The sequence below is a fragment of the Egretta garzetta genome, unplaced genomic scaffold, assembly GCF_000687185.1.
Source record: "Egretta garzetta isolate BGI_Z169 unplaced genomic scaffold, ASM68718v1 scaffold17, whole genome shotgun sequence".
In the NCBI taxonomy this organism is placed as follows: Eukaryota; Metazoa; Chordata; class Aves; order Pelecaniformes; family Ardeidae; genus Egretta; species Egretta garzetta.
This window is the reverse complement of record NW_009260136.1, coordinates 263,692-277,501: the sequence shown is the minus strand read 5'-3', so window position 1 is coordinate 277,501 and position 13,810 is coordinate 263,692.

Below are 13,810 nucleotides of genomic sequence, written 5' to 3'. Positions count from 1 at the left end.
AGGCTGTCCACACACTCTGGTGTATTACTCTGAGCTCAAAAGACAAAGCTGAAGCTAGAGAAAATGGCTGAGGATTCTCCCCTGGCTTCCACAGACTGGAGAGCTGGGTTTGGAAGCCTGAGGATACTCAGAAAGGGGCAACTGGAGAGAAACCATCTGAGAACCAGATCACCAGTAGAGTTTTCCTTGCTGTCTAATCTATATGCTGCCAGCTGGGAATCCCCTGAACAGGTTCAGTGAACCATGGGAACTGGTGGACCTTGGAGGATGGTTTGGGGAGCAATATGTGGAAATCAGTAGGGAATTTTTAGACTTTCTGCTGAGGTTTTAAGGGCTCTTTGTGCTGAGGAAAGATGTTGCTCCTGGTAGGGGTAATTAATATCTGCATAGATTGCAGTGGAGCATGAGAGAGGCTAATGGCTGTGTGACTGAGTAACATGCTGTGCATGCTGGGACAGGCTGTCTGGGCACATCCTAATGCTTCCTCAGGAGATGCTTCTTGACAATGTGCTTATTATCTGGAAATCAGCTTGTATGACAGTAGGCGCCAGGAGGCTATGGCAGAGTCTCATGTCCTGTTGTGCTAGGTGCTGCATGATGTGCTATAAAGAAATGCTGCCTGTTCTGTGGGGGTTTTACTCCATCGTTTGGATAGACATGGGTGAGGGGGAAGCAGAGGTGAAGTGATTCATCCAACAGTCAGAAAGTGGCAGAGACGGATTAAATCTTGCCTCTCTGCCTGGAACCAGATCTTAACTCTAAATTGTTTCCTTCTGTAAAAGCAGTGAAGTCTTGCTGTAGCAGAGCCTGGGGAATGTGGTTATAGCACTGCAACTCTCCTGTGCACGTGATGGGTCAGCAGTTGTTTGGTATGGTTTGTCCTCAATTAATTTTCATTTTTTTTTCCCCCTTCCCAAATGTTTGGGTATTGTAAATAACACAGCAAATAAGTTGTAGCCTTACACAGGAAACTACTAAGTGTCCAGCTCTCTCAACTTCTGATCTATTTGTCTAATTTTGTCCTGGCTTGTCAAGGGCAATTGCCTGAAAGAACCATGTTTCATAGAAATCAGTGGTTAGAGGGGAAGTTGGAGGTCCCATTAGATCCCCTGTAATGGAGAATTTGGCTCTCTTCCAACCCCCTGTTTGCAGGCTGTTGTGCCTGGGTGCATTGCAGAGGTAATTCTCAACCATCCTCAAGATTTGCTCTTTTTTTCCAGTGGGGTGATATTGAGAGTTGGGAGGGGAAAAGAAGGAGAGAAGACAGCCTGCAAAGAGCTGTGCAGGAAAGGGGGTGGGAGAGAATGGTGCATTTTCAGGCTAAGCTGTTTCATGACTAGCAGGAGTACTTTAAGCAAAATTTGAGCGGTGATCTTTCCAGTGATGCATCTGTGTGGGTACTTAATGTGAAAGGGTGCAGAGTGATGGGAGAATGGTTTCAAGGAGCCCGTTTCATTCATAGTTTGTGCAGCAAGGTGCACTTGTTCCCTACATATGTAGGTAAATGCGCCTTTAAGCCAGTGAGGTGAGCAGTGTCAGCCCTGAGTAAGAGGCAAAATTTCCAACCCTAAACACCACTCTTAAGCAACTGAAGGAGGAAAGGTTTAACAGCCACGCCCTGCCTTATAACTTATGCCTACTCAGAACATAGCCAAGAGGAGGGAAAGGAAATCTCTTAACCCTATTATTGTTTGTGACTACAGTACGCAATCCAGTTACTGCCATCCTTTAATCCTGACACTGTTAGACCCCAATTAGAACAGAGAAGTCTTGTTTTCATTGCCCTTACAGGCAGGGATGTGGTGTCTATGGAAGGAAATCACCAAACCTCTCTGTGTCTTGACCACTATCTGAAGAAACTGTGATGAGGCTTCACGCTGACCACTTGGAGCTTGTCCAAGGAATGTGAGAACAGTTGGCCCCAAAATTTGAGTCTTGTCTGTCTGTCCAGGTAAGTGGCCTGGCTGCCACTGGGTTCTCCAGCCTCTCTTTTTAAGTGACCTGGATGCTTCCTCCATAGATCTAAGTGTCTTTTGGGGGAATTTTGACGCTTGTAGCAGATCATGATAGTTACTCCCTCTTGAGAAGAGGAATCTTGAAAAGCATGTTCCAAAGACCACTTCTACCACTGTGGCCATGACTATTTCTCCTCTGAGTAGCTAGCAGAGCCGTGAGATGTCCAAGAAACTGGGCTGTAGACTGTGGTAGCTTGTGCCTGTGCCAGGGGAACGGTGTTCTTTGGGTGAGATGCAGAAAAGCAAAAATGGTTGGTGATGGGACAGGAGAAGTGGTCAACATCCCAGTTAAGTGCTGCTGTGAACAAAAGGCAGAGCAGTTAGTTATTAGTCCCCGGAAGATCTTATATTCTCTTCTGAAAAATGATGAGTTGTGTCTGGTCCTGACTGTAGTGGCAAACACTCCTGTTGACATGAATATGAATAGCTTTCAGGTCCCAAGTGACAGAAGATTAATAACTCTACTTAATTACAACCTATTTTTTTTTTTAATACTCTGAGAGTAAATGACTTTTCAAGGGGAGCTGGTTGTGAGATGTGCAGGATGTCAGAACTCTCTTTGGGAAGAAGGCAAAGCTAAGTAGATCAAGGTTTAAAATCCAGGGTAGCTTCTGTGAGAGAAGCTCCATGGTCTCTGTCTTCAGAGAAAATGTGATTTCAAGCCAAACAAACTTTCTGTTGAGGTTAGAAGTGTTTGATGTAGATCTCTTCCAGGGCAGTTACAGCCTCAGCTGTCCGGATGGAGACAGTTCTACAGAGCATCTTCCTGACAGCACAGCACCCTGAAAGAGGTTATGAAAAGGAAGTGTAGAGTTATGCGTTGTTTTGCCTGCACTAGTTATATTTGATGGTATAAGTAAAGCATGTGAGGCTTCAGAATTCAATTCCTGTTATCCAGAACAAACATTTGCTGCTGACAGCCTTCTAGAAGGATTCCTGAGTTGTCAACAGTGTGGGTGAATTCATATCTGATACGGTTTCTCTGTCTAAGCAGTAGGGCAGAGAGCAAGATGAGGGACTTTCTCAGAAGCAGAAGCAGCAGGTAAAGCAACAAATGCTAATAAAAGGAATCTTCTTTAAAAAAAAAAAAAAGAAAAAAATAGGTTGGTGACAATGTGAGGATTTCTAGAAGTACCTTTTGAGTGTCCTGGCACCTGTTTTTTGACTAACTATGGGAAATGAAGCCACTGAAGGGGAAATAACTTGCTTCTTTCTGGGAATGAGAGACTCAGACTGCCTGAAAAGAGACTTTTGAACAAGTTGTTCTTCCCTTATTTTGCAGTAGCAAATCTTTTCTTCCCACAAAATATGTGGTGTATGTTCTGTAGAGCATCTGTTGCTCTTTGGGCAGGTAACTGAAACATGCATACACCCCCACCGGGGGATGCCCACCTGAAAGACAAAAATGGATCTCAGTGACAAGTTATCATCCTTATCAAGGACACTTCGGAGATGCATGCACTTTGAATTTGAGCTGTGGTGACATGACTGTTAGTCCTTCCTGCTTCTTCCTGTACCTGTGGACTCTTTTCAGAGTACCAGCTCTGCATGCTCACTTCCATACCTGTAGGATGCTTGTGGGGTTGCAAGTGGCAGTTGCTGCTTCTGAATGATACCTGGTGATGAGAGGTGGTGATGGAGAGTATTTGAAATGCTACCTTTGAAACACACATCAGTGCAGCATACTTGGCACTACCAGTGTGCTTGTCCTGGACATCACAACTGCACTGTGCTCTGCCTGTCATCCTCCTTCTCCTGGGACAGAGGTGCTCAGCCTTTTAGAAAAGCAATAAATCAATTTAAAGCAAAGGAGTCGCTAGCTGGTGCTGGCCACATCTCTGGTGCAGGTCTAGGGAGAGGGGACAAAAATGGAGGAGAGTTTGTGTTCTTCTGTCCTGTTGAACCCGAAGCCATTTTGCAACTGTATCACTAAAGCACAGTAGGAACACAAGCCTTTGCTTGTGTGCAAACACAGTGTTTGCTTAGGATCTTTCTGGTTCCCACAGTTCTCCAGCTTTTCTGTTTCCTACAACATGCAGATTATATAAAGGACAGGTGAGAGCCAGCCGTGCCTTGCACTTGCTAATTTTTTTCCCTTTATATTTTCAGGTTTTGCACTACCTTGAGATTTCCTATATTTCAGCTATGATACAAGTATTTTGAAGGATTAAGCCTTAATGTTTAGGATTAGATAAAAGGGGTGTTGAGGGAAGGAGTCTGTTTTATGTCCAGTGACCTTGTTTTCATGCATGGACAGCCTGCAATGTTTGGAAGGAGAAGCAGCTCCTGACAAACTGTTTGTTCAGTAGGTTTGCTAATGACAGATGGTAACTGCTAGTGACCTGGTAGTAAAATGACCAGACCAGTGAAACAGGGTAGCAGAGACATTTTCAGGCTTGGGGATTTGTAAGAGGTTGTCTATGACTGATTCAAACAGCTTTTCAATGATGCACTGTGTTGCACTTAAAGCTGTGAATGTGCAGCCATTGCCAATCTTAGATCTCCCGGCTTTGGTTTTGACATGCTGTCTTAAGATTTACAGACCAAAAGACAAGGATTTATTGCTTGTGCTCTTTCACTAACATTAAATTGCATTGATGGAGGACAAACTTAGAGCAAATTCACCTAAGCTGAATGATTCCTTTCCTCTGATGTACACCTGCTGCGCTTTTGGGAGTGAACCTCATAAGCTCTCCTACAGTATGTATGCAGGTCCACAAGTACCTCCTAAATACGATTTTTCTTTTTCTCTTCTCTAATGGAAGGCCTTGAGACATTAGGGACTAGGAAAAAATCTTGCTCTTCCATGTGGGCACACCAGAGAACAAAAGTGTTTAGAGTTGCCGGGGACCCACAGGGATATTTCTTTCTTGTCCATCTTTATTCCCCACCCTCACAAAATTTGGCATGTGCTTTCTGTTGCATTGATAGTAGGAGGTTTCCTGTAAAGCTTTGTGATTCTTAGGGCAGGGTTTGGTTTCTTTTTACTTTGCTTGCTGAAGTTATGCTTTTAGGGAATGTCATCCTTTGAATATCAAGGCTAGCAGCTTTCCTTTCCTTGAGAGTAAAGATCTGATTTAGAAGGTGTATGCCGATTTTGCTATGAAGGAAGGTGTCTGATAAAACAGGGAATTTTCAATCAAGACAAAGCTGTGTGTTTCTTGGTGGCTGCAGCTTCTATATGAAATGGATGAGATGCTCCTAACGCATATGTTTTAGAATCAGATCTGTCTTTATGCTGTGAATTACTGGACTACATCCAGTTACAAAACTGGATGTAAGATCCTGCTCCTGACTGCAGACAGCTCCTGAGGCCACAGCTCCAGAGCGTAACAAATGTGTTGAGTGTTAGGTTGTTCTTCAGGCACCTACCTTATTACAGATCTGAGAAAGCTGAGCTATGAGGTGTGTGGTTGAGACTTTTCCTCTGTCCTTTGGGATGCATTTCAAGCTGTTTCTCAGTGACTGTTGGCAGACTTCCAGTGTCTTACTGCCTTGCTAAATCACCTGTAGTGTGAGTAGTTTAGTAACGCATGAGAATTACAGCAAGCATAAGGTAGTATGACTGCAGTGTGTGAAATACACTGTTGTACCCTGGGAGTGCAGATGGAAAAGCCTGCCTGAAAGGGGTTTCTGGGGTGACTGGTTAGTACGAATTTGAGTGCAAATCCAGCACTAACCCCCAGCAGCTGACATGGCTAGCAGGGTATAAGCTGGTAGGAGTTGTTTTCTCTCTTCTGAGTTACTTTTCTCACCAACCCAAAGGAAAATGGAGTAATGTGGCAAGGATGCTGAGAAGCTGCCCCTTCATAGAAGAGCATTGCCTGGTGGGACTCTCTAGAGCTAGCAGCAACTCTGCGGAAGGCAAAAAGAGGGTTTGATGAAAATCTTCTCTGAAACATGGCTGCTGGAAGGATACTATGTTTTTGGTTTCTTCATACGTGGTAGCTGACTTTCATCTTGTATGGACCTGTGTGGGATTAGTCAGCATGTTTTTGGTAGAGAAGAGACAATCTGCCTGCTTTCCAATCTTTTATAAGTAAGTTTGCCACTCAGTGGGTGAGGGAAGAAATAACAACTTCCCAAGGAAGTGGTGCTGCTAGGGATGAACACTCCTTGCCTTTTAGTCCTTTCTGTTGAGAAGCCTCCTCTTTCAGTGGACTTGAAAGCCTGCCCTCCCTCCTCTTTTCCAGAAGAGATGGGAAGGGGCATGCTGTGAAGTATCTGTGGGGCATATATGTGAACTATCTACTGGAAATATTGGTCTCCCATTGGTTGCTCTGCTTTTAGACAAAGCAGGAGGCTGTGTAATTACAAATGTTATTTCTTAGAAAAGAAAAAATCAAGCTTTTCTCAATCAGAGTCCCACCATTTCCTCTCAGTTGCTTCTTCCTGGGCATACAGAGAAAAGAAAAGCTGTCCGCAGCCTTTCTGGAATTTGCCTGAAAGTTTGGCTGACCATGGTGTGAAGCAAATCCTACAGCTGTTCTGATGCCCTTTGTAGGGTTGTTGGTCCACATGCTTCAGGTGTTAGGGGAGTGTGTTAAGATAGAAGAGGGATTTACAGTTCAGATATTATAGAATCTTCTGAGTTGGAAAGCATCCATGAGGATCGTTGAGTCCAACTACTGATTCCATATTGGGCAACCTAAAAGTCTTGAACCTTAACTGGAAATGGGTGCTTCCGAACTTTTAGCAGGTAATGCAGTATTAAGTCTGTGGGTTCAGATAACACAGTGGTGAAGTCCATGCCCTGGAGGAGAAGGTAAGGAATGGTAAAGCCCACCACATGACCAACCAGCTGAGCACTTGACATGGGAACTGGCTGTGGGCAGCTTGTGCAGATGCTTGTGTGCAGTTAAGCTCTGCTGTCTGCTTGAGATGCAGCAGAACAGACAGGTCATGGTGTGCTGCACTCTGGGTTCTTGAGATTGTGCCCTGCTGTGAGGTTATGAGGATAGATAATGGTAATTGTCTGCATTTCTAAAGAACACCTTGTAGTTCCCTGGCTATGTGTCTGAGACTTGCAGGCCAAGAGAGTACGGTGGGGAAGGGAAGCTTTCTGCTTCAGAGTTCGTCAAAAAGCTGTAACTTTGTTTCTAAGTGTAACGATTTTGGTGCTGTTTAATGCAACAATGACTTTGAAGTTATTGAGTTTCAACTTTGTAAATGTTAAATTCAGCTCCTGTGAATGAATATCGGACACTGTGTTGCCAGAGGAGTTACTCCTTGAATCAGGCTGCTGCTTTATCCGCCTGTTGAAAGGAGTTGCGTCCAATACCTGATGGGCAGGCATTTTTTCAGCTGTATAGCCTTTTATTCTCTTGACATACCTTACAAAAAGGGCAATAAATTTCAGAGATGGCTTGACACCAGCCTAAATTATTTTGTTACTCACTGATAAACAATGGACTATTTTTGGTGTGTTGCCATTTTCTGTTTGCCTGAACAAATGTGATGTTTGTGTATGCTCTACAGGAGGTCAGGCCAGACAGAGCTTTAATACTAATGTCCCTCCTAATCTTATAGAAATTGGAAAAAAATCCAATGGGAAGTCCTACATGCTGAGCCTTAGGAGGTGACATGTTACATCCTGACACTGAATCACTGAATGGGTGTTTGGCATCTCTCATCTTCTGCAATGGAAGTAGCTGGGACGCGGGATCCAAAACTATTGTGTGAGCTCTCATCACAGCACAGCCAGCGCTGTCAATAGAAATCTGTGTAGTAGATTGCAGGACTCAGCACAGGACAGTGAAATAAAAGTACTCAAATAAAGCCAACAATACTGTCTTGATGAAGCTGTGTTAGCACTATGGTATGCTGAGGAAGAGAAAGGTGAGAGGCACCCCGAAGTGGCTCATTGCTGTTGTCTCACCTTAACTGGAAGCATCACTGAATTGCATGCCTTTCTGCTGGGTGATATGTGTAGCTGCCATTAAAAGTGCTTCCTGTGAGTGACTCATGCATTGGGTTTTTTCAAAAGAAGGTGGGAGACCTTTATTCCTTTCTCAGGCTGAATTCCAAATCCACTGTACCGACATTTGGCATGACACCTTGTATGGCATGAATTGGCAGTCCCAGCCTTGCAACTTAGGACTGGCACCCCTTCTCTGGCACTAGTTCCAGCACATGCCTGACTATGTGGCAAGCCATCCCTGGCTTTGAAGGAAACAACTCACTATTTTTTAGGTTTATTCTTTGCTGAATTAGCAGGTTGAGTCAGTTCATCATGTGCTCAAACACACGGTGGTGGTGAGGAATCACATGGCGTAGAGAAGAAGGCATTGGATTCTGGTGGGGGGGGCTGCTTGCTTGGTTCACCAGCTTCTCTGCCTGTACCCTCTGAAAGGGATGTCAGTGTTCCCAAAGAACTGGGATGGTACTTGATTTCTGTGAACATCTCTTACAAGGGCCTGAAAATGAGCCTGGAAATGAACCATCTGGACCCCTGGAGGTATCATGGGGGAAGCTGGCTATGGGTAGTAACACGTTACCCCAGATATCTATCTGCTAGATGCTACCTGTTGCGTGCTCTCTAATGGGCACAACCTGCAGCATGAGGTCCACAAAATGAAGCCATGCTGGTCTGTCTGCGGGGGGACAGGGCGGAGGCAGTTGTACAGGGAAAAGATCTTCCTGATTGAGTCCTAGTGTAACCAGATTAAACCCTCCTTTTTATTTCTCCACAAATGTCTTTTTATTCCTTTGATTAATGTGGATAAGTATTCCTCTTTACATTTTGTTTTGTGCTAGCTTCAATTAACAGTGATTTGTAGGATAACTGGGTAGAGTAAGGTATTTCTCGCTAAGCACCAGTTCTAATGGGTATGTTATCAAGTGTCCTCTTCCCCAGCACCTTCTCCAGGTGACTACTTGAAGAAAATTCTCTGCAGAGATGAAAATATGTCTCTAACTGGAAGAAAGGCTCTTCCAAAAGCACTGCAGCATAGCAGAGTTGCACTGAAGCACAGGGATTCCCAAGGAGATTGCAGTAGTGTGTGCATGTGTAAGAACTCATCCTTTCTTGTTATGTCTGAAGCTGTTACAGAATTTCCTGGGCACAGGTGTGTTTTAAGCCCGAATTGCCATGGTGTACCTGGGTATGCAAGAAAACCTCATTCAGCAAGTGATTGGCAGGCATATTCGCAGGGCTTTGAAATCTTATGCTAGAGACAATTCAATCAGGAGCGCAGCTCTCAGTCAGAGGTGTGTGCTGCACAGAGTATCAATAGTGCTCAAATACCAGCTTTATCAAAAGCAGTGCAAAATCAAGAAAAAACTGCCGGAAACAGCTAACAAATAACCCCAACAGTTCTTTGTTCTATGACTGAAGAGTCTTTCGTTTAAGACTTTCTTTTCCCAGGGGGTAAATTGACCTTGAGTCTGAAACCCAGCACTTTAGTGTCTGTGAGCAGCTCTTCTTTGTGCAGGATGCTCAAATAAAACTAGCTTGTGGGACACTGTCTCAGCCTGCCTTTTGAGGAGTAAGCAGCATTACTCTGGGGAGATGGGGTGCTGGTTCATACACAGGGCATGCACACAGAGCTTGTTCATGGAGCGCTGGGGTCAAGCACTGTGTGCTTTACACAGCTACCAAACCTGGAAGCAGAGGTGGCTGTAACTGAGGAAGGGGCTTTTCATATTCATGTGCCTGATCTCTGTCCTAGAGCTTGGTTGTCACCTGTATCTTCTGGATTTTTTCTTTGCATTCCATAGCTATTCACATTGCTAGATTAAATCTCTTTTCTTGCAAGAAGAGTTAAGGCATATATCTTATGTTTCCTCTGTCAATGAAATGCATGCATGTCTGGAGTTTATTATGTTTTGCAAGTGTTCAATTGCAGAGTTTTTGCATCCTGCAGCATCACCAAAAGTGAGGCTGGACTTGCTGTTGAATTGGGATATCACAGAGGGAGGCAAAAGCAGTGCTGACAGAAATGCAAGTAGTAGATGAGTCTTGTGTTTCAGGTTATCTCTGGAATTGCTGGAATAATTTGTACTTTCTACGTGGCCGTTACAAGCAGTCAGAGGGGCTGACAGGATCGACTGCATTAAGCCTACTAACTCTTGCTAATACTGTGAGCCAGAGGGATTGTAGTGTTGCCTGACTGAGGCTTAAGCCAGGTGTTTAATATCAGGTACTTAAATTCAAGCTTTGAGAGATGATGTAAATAAGAAGGGAAAATGCCCAGTTTTATTTCTGGGATTTTGGAAAATGCTGGAAGACTGCTGTGTTCTGAATTATTGTCAGCCCTTATAAAGTGGTTCTGAAGACTACTCACTCCAGTAGGTCTAGTCTTATGTTTTTATTGCCTGTTGTGCTGAAGCAGCTCAGACTACTTTTTAACAAAGAACAAGCTGTTTGTGTTGCACACAACATGCATGCTGCTCTGAAACTGATGTTTGTAGTCTTCAGAGATCTCCAACGTGCCATTCCGTCAAATGGTGGTGGTTCAAGATTCTGCCTTATGGTACCTTCATAGCCCAGCTTTGCTGGATGCTGAGCCTGCACCGGATATTCCAGCTGCTCTGGTGTCCCTTGGAGATCTTCCATTCATAAGATTGAGCTGGGTTGGTCTTACTTAGGCCTGCAATCCTGTTGCCAGAAATCAGGATAACTGGCTGTCATCCAGGTGCTAGGAGGGCTTTGCTGTCTGAATTTTCTGAGTACAGCAGTCTCTGGTGACATGGATTTGCAGAGTTGCTGTGGCAACCTGCATAGGTTCCCTCAAGCCCCAGCCTGGTTCCTGGCTTCCCAATTAGCTTTGCTATTTACCCTGCTTGGGAGAGGGAGAGTGAGGGCTGGGCCTTGGGGCAGTTTGCCTGCTGGACAAGCAAAGCAGCCTCTGAAGGGGTAGAGGCGGAGGGCAACACCTTCCCAGAGAGCAGCAAAGAGCTGCAGCACCCTGCCTGCCTTCCCTCCCCCAGCTGGGCCGCTGACTCTGCAACCTCCCTGCTGCCTTTGCTTGCTTATTCCTGCCATAGTTAAAGGGTTTTGTTGTCTCCCAGGCCTAATGCATTTAGGTCAGAGTGAGCTAAACCACAATTTAAATCAAGCTTTTTGGAAGTAACTTGAAAAGTTGTGCTATTTTCATTTTAGGTGAAAAAATATTGGTAACTTAAGCAGAAACATGGCTCTTAAAACAGTGCTCACTGCAAGGGAGCTCATTCCTCTGAAGTTTGTTTGAGTGGAGCGTAGTTCAAACAGGGCCTTTAGCTAAGCAGAACTTTTAAAGCTCTCAAGGTAATTTAGGACCTGATGCTTCCTAGCTGAGGTCCTCCCTGGAATGTGCAGCCTGTGCAGAACCATCCCCTTCACACCTGTGAGTTCAGTGTGCAGCACTGTTGACTCCATATACTCCCAGATTTTCTTCTGAAGCTCTGACACCTTCTCTTGAGGATGTTCACAAGGCCTTGGGTGGATATCTCTTTGAGCGTGACAATGTGAATCACCAGGGAGAAAATGAAACTTCCCATTTTATGTAGATGTTTTCTAACAGATAAGAAGCTGATTAATTAAATGGTAGACACAGCTGCAATATAGGGAAATATAAGGGTTGGAGCGAGATAAAAGCCTCTTTTTGTTTCTTTTAAATCATATTTTAAACATATTATTATTATGCATCGTGGAGCATTATATGCATATCTGGACTGAAATTTTCTCATCTTCTCTTCAGGATCTGACCACCCATCCCAGCAAAATAGTCTTGTTTTCATGTTTCTTGTGAGGTGCCCAGCACAACTGTGTACTTAATGTTCAGGTCAAGCTAAACATCCAGTGTTCAGTAAAAGCTGTTCCAGTTTTTTTTTTTCAGTCCAACAGGTTCTGCATAACTGATGTCTTTATGAATATTGATTCAAGTATAAAGCACATAGTTTCTTCCTGTTTCTGTGAAGTTTAACAGCAATTGTGGAGAAAAACCTAAGCTTAGTGAAATTCTGCTTGGAGTTCCAAGACAGCAAGAGTTGCTTACATTTTGGGCTTTATATGCATCTGAATATGCACTTGGGTCATGATCATAACAGTTTAGAGTTGAAGGTGCTGGACTGTGAACAGCAGAAGTATCAGGTCCTCTTGGTGCCTTAGGGAAGCTGGAAGCACTGAAATGTTTGGACCTGACTGTTTAGTTTCCATCTCACTTCTCAGTGATGCATGTTGGGGGCTGGAAGATGTAGAACTCATGGAGTGTCCTTGGCTAATCAGCTGGGTGTAACACCTGCTGGGATGCACAGGGTTATTTTCACAGAATCACAGAATGTCAAGGGTTGGAAGGGACCTTGGGAGATCACCTAGTCCCATTATACCTAGCAGATGAAGGTGATAGAGCTAAATGTGGTCACAGACATTGCAAAGTCTTTCTGCAGCTTCTGAGGATTCAATAGCCTCAACATAATAGCAGCAGGTCAATCTTTGTCTAGGAGGAAGGTTCACCTCAGCTATCTTATTTGTGCCAGATCATCTCAACCCTTTGCATGTTTGAAGTGTGCTGTAAATGGTGCTTTCTTATAATATAGATATTTTTCTGAGACTAGATTGTTGCCAGATGGACATGCTTGTCTGATGATTTTGCGGTGCATGGTCACTGCAGTAGTTGTTCCCTTTATATGGCCCAAGCCGCACAGTTCTCTTAAAGTAACTTTTGACTTGGCTTTACACAGCCTTGAGCCTGGATATGTTCTGGGTATTGTAAATGTATGATAAAAATAACAGAGAAACAAATATGTGATCAGGACTTGAATTCTTGCAGAGCTGTTAGTTATCTTAGAAACCACAGGAGTGTCATATTACTCAATTCCCAGATGCAGATGCCTTGTAAAGCCTGTGTGAAATGTTCCAGCATGCTATAAACATGGAGCCTGGATGCTGCAGAGGCCATGCGTTGATAGAGAAGAGCTGCTCATTGAATGGTAGCACAAATTCTGATCTTCAGTCTGGGCACAAGACTGTGCATGCTAGTGCCTGTACAGTCAACACACTGTGTGAAGAGGGGGTGTGCAGGGGGAGCTCTTGTACATTTGAGTTGGGTTTGCAGTCCACCTTGTGTCTCCTGGGTATATCATGAACATACCTGAGTGTCCATTCCCAAACTCCTATGGGGGTGAGAAGAAATGTAATAGACCAAGGGGTAGGGGATGATGCTGGGGGCACAGAATTGCTGTTATTTGTTTCTGCGTTGGTATTTCAGAGTCGTCTGAAATATTTGTGTTACATCTCATTGTGTTCTGCCTCTTACTTGCCAAGGCTGGTTGCCTTAGTCACCAGGGCTTTGGTAACTAGGACAACAAGATTGAGCAGGCAAAGGTAGAAATAATGGTAATAACTTTTTCAACTCTTTCTGAAATTGGCTTATATGAACCAATATCATGCATGTGGGCGACTTGTGTCAGCAGTCTATTCTCCCCTTTCTGCCTGATGCATCCTGAAATCCTATCGGCAGCACTACCCTAACAGAGCTGTGTCTCCTGCAACTGGAAGCAAGCCCATCAGGGACATGTGAATGTTGCTGGCCACCTCCTTCCAGGAGCATGGCAGCCTGTGCTGGGGCTGGAGCAGAGTCCAAGGGGCACCTAAGACAAGCCCTCGGGAGCCAGCACTTTTGCACCTACCAACTTGGTGGCAGATCCTGAGTGGGAAGTGTTGGGGCAGTGTGTCTGCTGGGATGGGGAGGCTGGCTGACAGTGCTGGGAGCAGCTGGTGCCTGCCGTAAAGTCAATTTCTTCCATAGATATTGTCCTCTCCTGAAATAGTTATCTATTTGTTGGTTTGTTTGTTTACTGTCAGGCTGAGAAGG